Source organism: Sminthopsis crassicaudata, chromosome 2 (genome assembly GCF_048593235.1).
Source record: "Sminthopsis crassicaudata isolate SCR6 chromosome 2, ASM4859323v1, whole genome shotgun sequence".
Taxonomy (NCBI): Eukaryota; Metazoa; Chordata; class Mammalia; order Dasyuromorphia; family Dasyuridae; genus Sminthopsis; species Sminthopsis crassicaudata.
In genome coordinates, this window is record NC_133618.1 from 105,525,540 (window position 1) to 105,540,621 (window position 15,082).

The window sequence follows — 15,082 nt, forward strand, 5'->3', positions numbered from 1 at the left end:
TAATTTTCTTTCTCTGTTTTGGCTCTCCCTGGTTTGAAAGTAAAATTTTTAGCTGATACTTATAATCTAAGGAAACAAGGAGATCGAGATGAAAAAGAAGAAAGAATTCCAAGAATATGAGATATCCAATGGGTTCTCCAGAGTTCCTTTCTTCATCTGTTAGGAATCTTCATTAATTCAGTAACAGCATAGTTAACAAATGAACCCATCCAGTTATTTGAATAGGTATGGGGTACAAAATAAGCTGCTCTTTCATTGCTTGACCACATAACTACCTTGGTGCTATCCAATGCATCATGGTTTGAAAGAATGACTTTCTGTTCATGCATAGGAAGCATCTCCTTGATTAAGAAATGTAGTCCTTATAATGAAAAAAATGCTATGTTCAAGAAAGAGAACTAATTAACTCTGAATTAAAGTATACTTTTAAAAATTTTTCTTAATTTTACTAATTTTTTTCTGCCTTTTGTTATAACATGGGTAATTTGGAAATGTGGTTTGCATATCTTCACATGACTATTTGATATCAAATTGCTTTCCTTCTGAGAAGAAGAAAGGGCATGAAAGAGGGAGCAGGTTTGGGCGTCAATTTTTTTTTTTAAATGTCAACTTTTTAAAAATGTAATTGGGGAATATTTAATGAAATAGAAAATATTTTAAAAAGATGATTCTCAATTAATCACTAGATTAGATTTAGGAAATATCTTTTTTCCTAATGTAATTTGGAATACAAGAAATCAGATATTGATTTCATCTTTGGAAGAGCAAGTGAGAATCAATATTGAATCTCAGCAAGATCAAACATCATTAAGACTATGTGACATGCCTTCAAAATCCAGATGTTTTGGAAATTTTCTCTGTTCCTCACTTTCCCCCCTTCTTATCTGTCATGGCAATTTGGATTCTTTGATTCTGTTCTGTGTTTTCTGTATTTTCCCTTTTGTTGGGCAGAGTTTTGCCCTAATACCATGCTCTTTCTCTTCTCTCTCTCTCTCTCTCTCTTTTTTTCCTTTCCCTCGTTTCCTTGAGTTGCTGAATTTTGACTAATCAGTCAGAATTCACTTATCATGAATCTACTGTGTTATAGGCACAGACCTAAAATCTGTAGATAAAAAAAAAAAAAAAATTACTTCTCCTATGTAGGATTTTACAATCTAATGAGGGAGACAACATGCCAACAACCATATGTATATAAGCCTTAAGCAACCTAATCAACAGAATGAAGGCACTAGCAATGAGGACCACAGCTGCTATTTGAAGGAAGCCAGGAAAGTTAGAAAAATTATTGAGAATGATATTTCCTTTATATAATTATTATTTTGGGATCTATAAGTTCTTCTGAACTAGGACAATCCCTCTGATACTCCATGTTTTTAGTCGTATTCTATTTGTGCTGGATCTGTATGTTGAATATTGAATTCAGCATTTCCCTTATACTTCATATGTTTCATGTTGCCCATTTAAAATATCTCTCAGTTGTAAAATTATACATTTGGGTTTTTTGAGTTTAAGTTCTAAGCACTTTCATGATGACTACTAAAATAGGGGCTCCAAAGAGATCCAGGGACAAGAACATCTGATGAAATAAATGGAACATATGGCTTCCTTAGTGTTTCCTTCTTTACTCATAAGCTCCATTTCCTTCTCAATAAAAAAAGTTAAAGTTCAAGACACTGGTTTCTATAAAGATATTTTAAAGTTGGTATATTATCTACCCAACCAAAGTAATACTCCTTTCCATATCCAAGAGTCATGGATCATAGAAGAGTAATTTCATTGATGTATGAAATAGATGCTTCCCAACATCAACAATGTGTACTTGCTGTTATCTAAATTTCTTGTTGCATATTGTCTTCATTTTTCCCCTCTATAGAATTTCATCATTCTGCATGAGTCTGCATAGGGGACAGCCTCCATAAATTCTTATTGTACCCTCTTATGTCTGTCAGACTTCCAGCCGCAAGGAAATGCCTTATGCACCATCTTAAATTCCTTCTAACATCATAGTTAGAAAATTGTGCAGCATGGACTAAAAGGGAGAATAATTCTCTACAGATAGCTGTTAAAAGGAAGCAACATTCAGGGTGATGGGAAGAAATTAAATTCATTCAGATTCTCTTGATCGGTATCCTTCTCAATTTAGGAGGCTTTGCTTTTAAATTAGTCCTTCAGAATAATGTCTAATAGGGTTAGCAGTGTTTTCCAAGGACATTTAAGAAGGGGAAAGAGAGAATAATGACTCTTTATCTATTTCATAGTACTTTTGTAAAATACTGATGACTTCCTGTGTCTCAGATATTTCACTGAAAAGCATCTTGACCAAATTCTAAGTTCAAAAGGGTAATATGAATCAGGTAATAACTTTTTACATGGCAGAAAGAACTTTGCACATTTTTCATCTATCAGATATGAAGCTGTCTGGGAAATATAAAGCAAAGATGTAAAGTAAAATAAAAATAAATTCATACTACAGCAATATGGTAATTAAAATAGGATTTACAGCAATCGGAAAATTCACCTTTCATGAAAGATACAGATAGACTCTTATTTGAAATTCATTTTGATTTAAGTCACAAGGATATATTCTGGTATGTTTCTTGTGAATACAGTGGTAGTTTTGCAGAGTATGTTACTGCAATGTAATAAACCTAAGGGGGGAAAATGTTCCCTGGCGACAAATCACTTTTTTTTTGACAGTTGAGCCATGAACATTGAGATCTGACAGATTTGAAGTCAGCATGTGGATGTGAAAAATATCATTGTGGTACATGCACTGGGAAACATTGTTTTGTCACACAATGAAGATCTATTGACAAAAGTAACCACTGTATCAAAAAGGCAGGACTCTTATGCTACACACATTGACTGGAGGCAGTGTTTGACAGCTGCGTCATTTAGAAAAAATATCATTAATAGTGGAATTCTCAAAACTGAAGCTGCAACTGGCTCTGAAAGTCATATATAGGCCCCATTTCAGCTAATATTAGCACAAACATCCCCAAAGCTTTCTCTACCAGAGCTGCTTTACATAGTCCATGAAAGCAGCTGTATAATGACTTAATTCTCAGAACAGTCTTTGATCAGAAATCATTGCTGTTAGAGTTGGGAAATGATTTTGTTAAGTTTTCTGAGTTTCATGTTTGTGGTCTGATGATGGCTCATCCCTTCTGAATTACTACTGGAGTGATTAAGACCTCATGAGCAGCTAAATTGGTGCTTTCTTTTGTAAGTCCCTAAATCCCCTTTAAACCAAGATAATTTAGCACGAAAAAGGAAATTCTGAAACAAAGCATTAACAAATCATAATCCAGAATAACAAATTCTTATATGGAAACAACCCTATCTATTTTTTTTTTAAGGAATTCCTGTAAAATTGCATTTCTTATGAGTTTTACTTTCTGAAAAAAAAAAATTAGCTGCTGATTTTTTTTTTGCTCATTTTCTCCCCTCTTTCCCATAGGTACCATGAAAGCATTGATAAGAGGTGACAGGGGAAAAATAAAGTCATATTGTTACTATTGAATGTGGTGTTCTATGTTCTGCTGACTTTATTCTTTTACTATGTAACTTTTTTTTTTTTTTTTCTGGTGAAACCCAGTTTTTTTGTCATTCTTTGCACTGCTTGACCAAAACCTTATATATACACCACAAATTATGGAAAGTAACTCCTTCCTGGTGCTCACCATTATTTAATATTCTCCATATCAGGCAGTTATTTTGTGATTTCCTATATTTTATGTCTTATAATAATTGATATTTATATAGTACTTTAAAGAATGCAAATATATTTATATGTTGCATGTTCTCATTTTACAAATTCCCAAGAGCTAGATACAATTTCCGTGATCCATTTTGTCCAATCTATACCTGAAATTGAATTCCTTGTATATGATACAGTCAATCCTCATCTTTTTCATAGGTAACATTCCTAGAAAACAGCAAAAATTAAAAATGTAAATACTGATACATTGAGCCTGTAAGAAATAGGATGTTAGTTTCCCCACCAAAATCTCTTACAATTTGTTAGTGATTGCTGAAAATACACTTTTCTGCATAAAATTCTTTATAACAAAATATTAACATGATAATATGCACTTTTACAAAACTCAGTAACCATGAAATAACCCATAAAATAAAAAATAAAATTGCTAACATGGAAAACCTTTTCTTGTTACTAATTTTCAAGAATTCTATAACCTTTTGTGCTAAAAGCACAAAATATTTATTTTTCATAACACATGAAATCTACCGTACTATTAATATTATAGAGCAAATACATTTTCTTTTCTTTGCTGCTGAGGCAATTGGGGTTAAATGACTTGCCCAGGGTCATACCATTAGGAAGTGTTAAGTGTCTGAGGCCAGATTTGAAAAATCCTGACATCAGGGCTGGTGCTCTATCCACTGTACCAACTAGCTGCCCTAAAATTCTTAAAATTAAAAAAAAAAAAATTTAGCCTGAAATCTTCCACTTGGTCAGATGGTAGAATGAAGACATTGTACTGTAAACTGTGCTTCAATAAATCTCTCTATTTTGGCCACCTTCTGAAAACCAAGTTGCTGGGACTTTAGTTACTGCTTCCAGCAGAATGGTAAAGATTTCCTCTTAAAATCACCTTGGACACTGTCCTTCATTGTAAAGGGCTAGAACTGAGCAATGCACTTGGATGATGAAGCACGTGAGACTAATTGCCAATTGGACGGTTCCCTATTAACTTGTTTAAGGTTGACCCTCCCCAGCTGTTCTGTGCTGACTTGATTGGTGAGACAAAGAGAGGGAAGTAACTTGTGTGGGAGGAGTAAGAGAAACTTGGGTGGTGGAACTCACGCTCACTTGCACTCGTGACCTGGCGTTGGAGGCAACGGTAAAGATCTAGAATAAAGACGTTTAGTGATCCTGACTCCTGCTGATTTCTGGAAAGATAGAGTTCCAGCATTTGGCACCCCATGTGCTCTCCTGGCAGTTACAATTACTAGTCTGTCCTAGACCCACCAGAGTACCTTTGACCACTGTCCTCTGCAGTGTGAACTCTACCCGGCTCGCCTCCTCTGAGGCCTTCAAAGGTCTCTGGCCACAATCTCTTGAATCTATAGCTTAATAACCGGTAGCGCACTCAAGAACAGCCACATGTAATCTTAAAAGCCTTTATTATACCTACTCACATAATGCCCTAACTGATGCCCTGACTTGTTGGTTCCCTAGTGAACACCTGGTCAGAAGACCCATGTGTTCACTACCAAAACCCTTACCTCTTTTGGCTATCCATCTTGGCTTGGCCACCCAGGCTGGGGAGCCAGGGTGAAGAGCGCCAGATTAAAGAGGCCGCCTGCTGCCTGCAGTGGGCTTATAAAGGGCCTGTGAGGTCACACACACAGCCAATCAGCGAGAGAGTCACCCATTACGAAGCTATCTCAATATGGCCAGGATCCCGCCCAAGGGTAGTCCTAATATCCACAGAATTACTTCCGGGCCTCAATCTCCCGATGCACTGTGGCACCCATTTAAAGGCCCCTTACACTTCATGGCTAGAGGAAGTGTTGTGGATGTTGTATCTTGTAATAATATATCAGCTATGTTTGCTTTTCAGCTTCTTAAGAATCTGGGAATATGGAAGCATAGCAGAGGCAAGTTGAAGTTTAACCTGGAGGCTGCTATCAATGATGGATTAGAAGTCTCTATGTCTCTGGTCAATTAGGCCAACAACTGCTGAAGAAATAACAGAGAAGTTTATTTAACACTTGTTTTTGTATTAACCACATCATTGACTTTGCACATTAAGAGCTTAAAACTCAAAGGACTTTATTAGATTTTAGGAAATAATTGCTACATAAAACTTCAGTTTTAAAGGCAAAAGATGAAAATATTCAACAAATACCTACAATGAATGGTAGGTTGGGCAAGATCAGTGAAATGCCTAGTAGGATACCAGTTGCTTAACAAACTTACATGTAATTTGTCTCACATGTTTTCTCTACTTCACATAACAAAAAATGTGCATAGTTACTAATTGAAAAGTGAAAACAAGATTACTAATAAAATCATGGGAATGCTTAAAGTTGAGAAAGTTAAAGAAGTGAATATTGAGGATTTGATTACTCATTTGGACTTTGTGTGAAGATTTTCACTGAATTTCCTTAGAATCTTTTCTATGTAGCAGTGTATTAGAATTCTTACAAGGTGCTAAGTCACTGGAATGGATAGAGACAATAATTATCTAATTTAGCATGGTACTTAACAATTCTGTAGTTCAGTAATGTACTTACTAGAATTCCACAAGATTCACATCTTTAAGAGAGTATGTATAAGGAGGAGGTCTCAAGCCCACTCTTGGACTTCCAGGAGATCCACAAGCCCCCAGAAACCCACAAGCCCACTCTCTGGGAGGAGGAGTCAATATTCATTCCAGCCTCTACCTTTGTGCTGGCTGGAGGCTGAAGGATAAACCTTTGGATTCAGAGACATTCAGAGGAAGATCTTGGAAGGAAGAAGAGAGATAGACCTCTAAGAAAGCTAACCCGGCCCAAGGAAGGAGACAAGACTTGGAGAAAATAAAGGATTTGGACTTTAACTCCTGGCTGCATTTGGGATTATTGAACTGAACTGAAACTAAGGCTGCCTCCAGAAGCTCCCCAAGAAACCTGCTCCCAGAGAATGATTATAATTTAGAGAAGAGAACATCATAGTGGTGTCTTCAGTTGTTAGAAAGTTTTTCTTTATTTGGATTCCAAATTTGTCTCTGGAGTTCCCATTCTTTGCTTTTTAGTTTGATTTTCTCCAACCATGCAGAACAAGTTTAATCCCTATTAGAGGTGGCTACCTGTAAAACTTTCATATTTTCATGGTCTTCTTCAATCTAAACATTTCCAATTCCTTCAATTGATATTCACACTTCATTAATTCAAAACTGTTTTTCTTTTCATCTTTTCATGTTTTGTTTTTTCAAATTACATGTACAAACAATTTAGCATTTCTTTTTCATTATTCTGAGTTCCAAATTCTATATCCTCCTTCCTTGTCTTTTCAATGATGAGGCAAGCAATTTGATATAGGTTATAAATGGGGCAGCTGGGTAGTTTAGTGAATGGAGCATTGGGCTTGGAATGAAGAAGACATCTTCATGGGTTCAAATCTGTTCTTGGATATGTTCTAGCTGTGTGACACTGAGCAAGTTACTAAATCATATTTGCTTCAGCAAAAGAAAGCACAGACCAAAAGAAAAAAAAAAGTAAAAAGAAAGCAAAAGCATGCTTTGATCATCATTTATACTCCATCAGTTGTTTGTAGACAGATAGCATTTTTGATTGTCTTTAAGAAATGTCTTTCTAGGTGGTACAGTGGATAGAGCACCAGCCCTGAATTCAGGAGGACCCGAATTCAAATCTGTTCTCAGTCACTTAACACTTCCTAGCTGTGTGACCCTGGGCAAATCACTTAATCCCCAGCCTCAAAAAAAAAAAAAAAAAAAATGTCTTGGATTTTTTATATATGTTGGTTTTCTTATCAATATGGTTAATTATGCTCATATTTTCCCTAATATTGAACCAATCCTGCATTTTTTATAAAGATTTTATAAAAATCTTATTTGGTCATAATATATGATCATTGTGATATAGTTCAATAATCTTTTTGTTTGTATTTATTGAAAACTTTTGCATCAATATTCACTAGGTAAATTGATCTGTGGGTTTCCTTTCTCTATATTTGTTCTTCTTAATTATGTATCAGCACCATAAGAAAGCCCTGGGTGAGAAGGAAATAACATATTAGATGAGTGTAGAAACAGGGGACAGGGACAGGAATGACTGGATATTTGCAGGAGGTGGAGATTTGGGCTTTGGTTATAAGTCAGAGAAAAGAGCTGAAGTGAAGCTACAGGCACCAAACTTCCAAACCCACAATTAGAGGTGCTTCCACTAATATCTCCTTTAAAAAAATGAGCAGGTAAAGAAGAAACTAACCATAGAAACTTACTATGAGGATAGGGAAGACATGGGTTCATCTTCAGAAAAAGACAGTGAATTTTAAAAGGTCTCTTCTTTCTCAAAGAGCAACATTAAATGGCTATCTGCCCAGAAAGAATTTTTAGAACTCAAAAAAGACTTTAACAATCACTTGAGAGATATTGAGGAACAACTAAAAAAAAAAAAAAAAAGAAAAAAAAAGAAAAAGAACCAACCAAGAAAAATAAGATTATGGAAAAAAATAACCAACTAGAAAACGAGATCAAGTCTTAAGAAAATAATTCTTTAAAAATTTGAATTAGGCAAGGGGAAGCCTAATATATATATATATATATATATATACCATGAAGGCATAGCATCCTCCAAAATCTATAAAGAAATCAGAGAGGGGGGGAATAGGTATGTTGTGGTATAGAAAGCTATGTAGATTTTTGGCAGTGGGACAAGGTGTGTAGATTAATGGACAAAGGATAGAGGTTTAGGTGGAGAATAGAAGGGTATGGAGAGTTATGGTAGTGGGACAGAGTGTGTAGATTAATGAAAAGGGGATAAAGAAGGGGGAAAGGGTAGTATAGCATAAAGTGCAATTCATAAAGGTATTTAGATGAATAGGGATGGGTTAAGGTATAGAGATTAATCTGAATCAAGAGGAAGGAAAGAGTGGGGAGAGAAGATAAGGGAGGAATCTATAGGTGGGGAGAGGTTAAGTAATAGCATGGCAAAGTAAGGAGCAGAATTATAGCAGAAGATTTAGCAGGGATAGGAAATAATAAATATACACAAATACTACAACAAGGATCAGGAGTAGAATTTATTAGAAAAAAATAGGGCTAGTAATCATTGATCAAAACTTAAATCAAACTTAAATTTTCAATCAAGAGAGAAATCTATATAATATGTCAGTCTTATTAATATTGTTTTAGTTGCATGTTTACATATGGGTAAAAGTATGTCTATGGAAAGATGCATTGTGGGCATAAGTAAGCTCTAACATATTACCAGTAAACTAATACATGAGAAATATATTTTGTTTTTTCAGTGACATATTTCACCAGAAACAAATGATGTTTTGATCATGGTAGTAACATGTCTAATACTAAATATAGAATGAGATGGATAAAACCTTGATTAGAGAACTAATACACAGATTAAAATTAGTTAGCATCTGTATTTGTTTTCGGAAATGTTGTCACCAAGAAAATTTGAGATCTAGTAAAGTTTGTGCAGAATGCTGTCCTATGTGCTAAAATATAATTGGTGTTATAAGAGTTATCTTAAAACTCATCTAATTTCTGTCCTTTATTTTGTATGTGAGGAAACAGGCCCAGAATGACTATGTAACTTTTCCTCCCCTACACAGTATAGTAATTACAGTGGTGGTGAACAAATCTCTTTTCTACCCCACTGGTTTTTATGCTATAAGGAGATGAATATCTTAGTTTCAGCTCTAAAAACATGCCATAAAGGTCACAGCTTTGCTACACTCCAACCCCATCATTCTTATTAAGTGAAGTTCTGCCATAATTTGCATGTTAGAGGCACTACTATCCAGGAAATAAAATTAATTTTCTTAACCCACACCAAATATGAGCTAAGATTGAAGGAGTTATTCCTGAGGGAAATAAAGTAAAATAGATAAAGCAATATTTACTCTATTGGCTAGTTACAGCAGAATAATTCTGACTCATAAAAGAGATAAAAATAAGTCTTGACTATGGGGTTATATTTATAAAAAATTGCTACTAATATTTCCTTGCAAGAAAAAGATTACTAAATAACACTTAGTGAAAAGTCAGAGAGTGCAATAGAGATGATCAACAATTGCTACTTTCAGAGAAGAGTAGAAACTCTTCTGGGAAGCAACAAATGGTAGCTTCTAAAGCATATAGTGATTCATAGACTATATTTTCCTTCTGGAATCTGGGCTCAAATCAGCAAGACCTGAATTCAAATTTAGTCTCAAATATTTACTAACTTTATGATCCTGGGTAAATCATTAACCTTTATTTGTCTGTTTTCTCATCCATAAAAATGGGAATAATGATAATAATACCTATCTCCCAGAGTTATTTTGAGGACTAAATGAAATAATACTTGTAAAAGCACTTAGCACAGTGAGACATAGTAGTATATATTTTTGTACACACACACACACACACACACACACACATCTATGTATATCTATCTATCTGTCTGTCTATCTCTCTCTCTCTCTCTCTCTCTCTCTCTCTCTCTCTCTCTCTCTCTCTCTCTATCTCTCTATCTATCTGTTATTATTATTAATGGGAGTTTGTGTGTGTCAATTCCAATAGTGGAGGGAATATCTTTGAAATATTGAAGTAAGAAGCTTATCCTGAACAAGAAAAACATTATTTTCAGCACAAATACATGAAACCAAAATTGTTCCTGAACTAGGAATAGCTTAGATAACCTACATTAATTTGGCCATCAGACACTAGTAAAAACTAGCAAGAGTTAACTGTTCAGTTTTTGGTAGGTTAGCCTTTGATTGTTGATCTTAGAACTTTGATCTTAAAACTGTACAAATAAAAATATCCTTTTTTTTGTTTCTTTTATCCTTTTATTTAGTCCTTAACTCATTCCTTTTCTCATAAACCACATGGTATAGATTGCTATAGGTGAGAGAAATGTATACATGAGTCATAGAAATAAAAATTGAATTGTAGGGCAGTACATAAATTGGCTTTTTAAATGGATTTTTACCTCATAATATATCTTAAACTTCTACTGTAGCTTGATGGATATTAGCTTATTATTCAAAAATGGAAATTAAAATACATGGAGCTTTGACTTCATGTTGTTTTCAAGGTCTATGCTTCAGGGTGCCCTTTTAGCTATTGTTGCCTTATAATGAGGTCCCCTTAGTACTTCATGAATCAAGCCAAGTGAATACTGTCATAATGAGAGTTATCTCAAGTTTCAAAAGTGTATCTTTAAAGTCTTTCCTGGGTTGTTGGAAATAGATTGTTTTCCTCTAACATGACCCTGTCTAAATATTAATCCCCCCCTTATGCCTCTTTATTTATCTCCCTTAAGAATACAGTTTATCTCTTTACATGAATGTAGCACAAATTAAGTGTCTGCTTATCAGTGTATCTGCACAAAATTCTAATTCAGCTAATAGAAGCACTTCTCTATGGGGCCACTGTCTGAAAATTTCTTATTGTTATTTTAGGACTTCTGGAACAAAATAGAGAGCAGCTCAAACCCTGGAAAATTTGTTGCTGTCAATATGCATATAATGATGGCAGAGATTTTGAATAAAGGGCTTGAGGTTTATAGTTTTGGAATAGGCCTTCCACTAGTAATTTTGGTTCAATACTGAAACAAATTAGATCCACGTGGTTCATTCAACAATTACCAAAAGGAGAGTTACTTATCTGTAACTGAAGAGTATTTAACAAGGATAGACATTGAAGAACCTTCAAGTTTATTCAGCTGAGTGAAACTCCTTGGTCTGGGTTAATAATAGCAATATCTAGCATTTATATAATGCTTACTATAATATGTGTCAGGCAGTGTGCTAAGACTTAAACAATTCTTATTTTATTTGAGTCTTATAATAACCCTGGGAGGGAGGTGCTCTTTTCCCCATTTTACAAATGAGGAAACTGAGACAGAGATTGAGTGACCTGTCCAGGATCCCACAATTAGTGTCTGAGGCTTACTTTGAACACATGCCTTTCTGATTCCAAGCCATTACTCTGCACTAGCCACCTGGTTGCTTATTATTTTCCATCCAGCTGAGCATCAGAGGATTTCTGAAGCTGGCTGCTCTGTAGTTAGGTGACCAGGAAGTGAGTTTACAACTTGAAATTTTAGTCCTTTGGGATTACCAACTCTCCAGGGTGGTTTCAAAACATTTTAAGGAAAATCTAGCTTAATTTGTATAGAGTTTGGGATGGGAAAGGGTTAGGATACTGCTTCTACCACACTCCACTTCATAGAAAGATCCTTATGGATGGCATTATTTTACAATTGGTACATTTGTGTATGTGTACTTAAAGATATAATTAATGAGCCCTTACTAATGTGGTCATTTTTACTAATTAGGTAGAAGATATAAGTGGCTAAAAGAAAAGATATTTAGTGAAATAACAGTAAGAAAAGTATCAATAAGACATCTTTCATAACATGAGCCACACTCTTGTAGAAATATGCCACTCATTAGTATGAAGAATGGACACAGACAAAAATTAGGTATGAGGGACAGATGTAGTGAACATTTATGGTCAATATATATGCATGGAATTGGATATACATGAAAGATATATGTGGTCAGGACATACTCATGTGGAGATTTTCTCACCAGGGTACAGAGGCAATTAGTAATACATTTACATGTGTGGTTGGAACACAAATATAAGGCAAGGTGTTTATTCTTGCAGAGAGATTGAAGAAGAAAAGTAATATATTCCATTTTGGAAAAGTTTGAAATGTTTCTGGGATGTTCAAGTTGAAATGCATATCAGACAGTTGGTGATATTTGACTGACACTCAGGAGAAAAAAAAGAGGCTAAATATATAAATCTGGGACTCATTTGTACAGAAATGATAATTAACCCTATAAAAGCTGATGAAGTCACTGAGAGAGATCTTAGAGAAGAGACTTCCTAGAATCTAAACTTGGGAAATTCCCATTATAAGGGGATATATTATATATCATGAGCCTTCAAAAGAAAAAAAAAAAAAAACTGAGAAAGGGTAGTCATACATGTTTCAGGTGCAGCCCGCTAGTGGCTGCTGGGAAGCTAATTCTGACCAGCAGAATAGATCCCTTCATGTGAGAGGATGATAATGATACAAGGAGACTGAGAGGCAGTTGCATTCTCTGACTTCTCTTCTCTTCCCTCTTGCCTCCAATTTGTTTCATTTCCAATTCACAAGCAATATCTGCCTCAGTAAACGCTGAGTTGCAACTCCTTCAAGTATGTTATGATTCACAGCTGCAGGGGCTTTCGGAGAACTGACTCACTCCTTCACACTTAGGTATGGACCTTAACATATATAAGTAGGAGGAGAACCAGGATGGGGTAGTGTTTTAAAATTTCACCAAGAAGAACATATCTAGGAGAAGAAGGTGATAAACAGAAATGTGAATTAATTATTTTTGACTTTAACATCATAGATTCTATTTATGAACAATTTGTTGACTTATTTAGGTAACTACCATGAAAATAAAGTGGTTATAAGAATTATTTCATTTTTTTCATTTGTGTGTATTTTTATTTATATATCCAGCATTGGGTATGTCTTTGGCATATAGTAGGTGCTTAATAAATATTTGTTGATTGCTTGATTGGTCCACACTGTCTTAGGTACCTTTTTAGAAGCTCTCTTTTCCTAAAATACATTGGTCTCAGATGCCCAGAAAAGACTAGTGAACAATAGGGCATGTCCAAGTAGCATCAATAAACTATTATTGCGGATATTTGGCTCAATTCAATGAGATCTCTACCATTCTATCCCTGCCCTCTGTAGAGTTGAAGTTCAATGCACTATAGTGTTTGCTGCCTTTACTCTGACTCTTGGCTTTTTCTTCTCTCTTTTTTTTTTTTTTTCTACTACTGATACTTGCTTCAGGCACTTTTGTCTGAAGTTTTTATTCCATTTTTCTGACATGTCTGGAATTCTAGGATTTTCTCATTAAATTCTAGCAGGTAGTCTGGCAATTCAATGCTACTGGATTTTTTTCTTTTCTTTTATTTTCCCCTTAACCATCACCTAAAGACATCTTTAAATTTTTTCTGATGACATTTGTCTTCCTAAAAATTCCTACTGAGTCCTTTTTGGTTGTGTGCCATAATAAGCCTATAATATTACATAAAAATGAATGCTTTCCTGTAAGGGTATATTCCCTCTTGCATTCCTCTTTCTCCCTTCACTTCACAAATGAGAAAGGCAAAAGGAAAAAAAAAAACCTCATACAGACTTGTTAGATACAGATGTTTAGGTGAAACACAGAGAAAATAAATGATCTTTCTTTCCATGGCTACATGAATAGTAAGTGGCTTAACCAGATTGCAAATTTGAGAATTCAGACTCTTATTGAAGATTCTGTAGCATATCAATTTTTTTTTCTCTTGCACTGAATCCTCAGCCTCCCATAAACTTACTTCCTTCTTTCTAAATTTCATTGAATAAATTTTCCTAGAAATCAGGGAGGTGATTAGTTTAAATTAGTACCTTCTATTTTGAAGCATTATTTTGTGAGTTCAGTTTAAAATGTTTTTATGAGAAAGGAAATTTGAACTTTGTTTAGACTGACACATATAACAAAGTGAGATCTGTTGAATCTGTCAATCTTGAATTAAATCTAGAACATCCATATTTAATGAATGGCATTTTGACTCCAACCCTTACTATCTATATGACCCTAAAGGTATCATTTAATCTTTATGAGCCTCATGCTAGTTCCTAAGACTTTTTTATTTTCAATTGGTCTTCATTTTCATTTGTGGAAAGAGTTTTGAAAAACAAGGGTTTCCTGATGCTGATAAAATCACCTATCCTTTAAGTTTTAATGGGCTTAAAATTGCACTTAGAATTTGGGGATACTGTATTTGTTTATCTATTTTAAAATTTTATTTTATGCTAAACTTAAGAAATGACAAACATTTATATAACATAGTAGACTGGAAAAAAGTAACTGTACATAAAACTACAAATCTATTATGTGTGTATAACCATTCTATACATGCTTTCTTTTATCAGTTCTTTCTCTAGGATGCGTATAGCATCTTCCTTCACATGTCTTTGTAGTTAATTTGAGTGTTTGTAATAAATAAAATGACTTACTCAAAATTGTTCTTAAATTATATATTATATATAGAATGTCTGTATTTAAATATATATATAAAGCCAGTTCAAAATATTATGAAAGAGATTATAAGTAATTGAATGTGATACATAAAAAAAAAAAAATCTGACAATTTCAAGAGACTGAATTGTTTCTAACTCAGTAGCACAGTAGTGATTATTTGGTATACTCACATAAATAGCGTACCTTTCACATTACCCCAAATAATTGATTCTTAGCTATCACAAACTGAACAGCAGGTAGGAAATGTGACTGTAGTTGCCAAAACATAATAGATCA